Here is a 308-nt window from a genome sequence, read left to right as displayed (position 1 = left end):
TGCATATGAAAGGGTTTGGTAAAAGTCTAAATTAATTTAGGGTCTATTTGATTGCAAGAATGGAATTTAGGTGGAAAGAAAACAAATTTCAGGGAATTGAATTTTCTAGAACTTATTTTACTGAAAATTATCAATTAAATGTATTTAATTGATATAATTTTCATCTGAAAAGTGTTTAAATTTTGAATCTTTTAGTGTTTGTTTGACTTTGTTTGTCATGAAAATTATTAATTAAATAGATATAATTTGTTACAATTGTAGATAGAATTTATTTCCATTGCCAAAAAAATTAAGAAAAAAAATAGAAG

This window comes from Olea europaea, unplaced genomic scaffold (assembly GCF_002742605.1).
Source record: "Olea europaea var. sylvestris unplaced genomic scaffold, O_europaea_v1 scaffold2300, whole genome shotgun sequence".
Lineage (NCBI taxonomy): Eukaryota > Viridiplantae > Streptophyta > Magnoliopsida > Lamiales > Oleaceae > Olea > Olea europaea.
The sequence above is the reverse complement of the archived record's forward strand: the minus strand, read 5'-3'. Positions refer to the sequence as shown.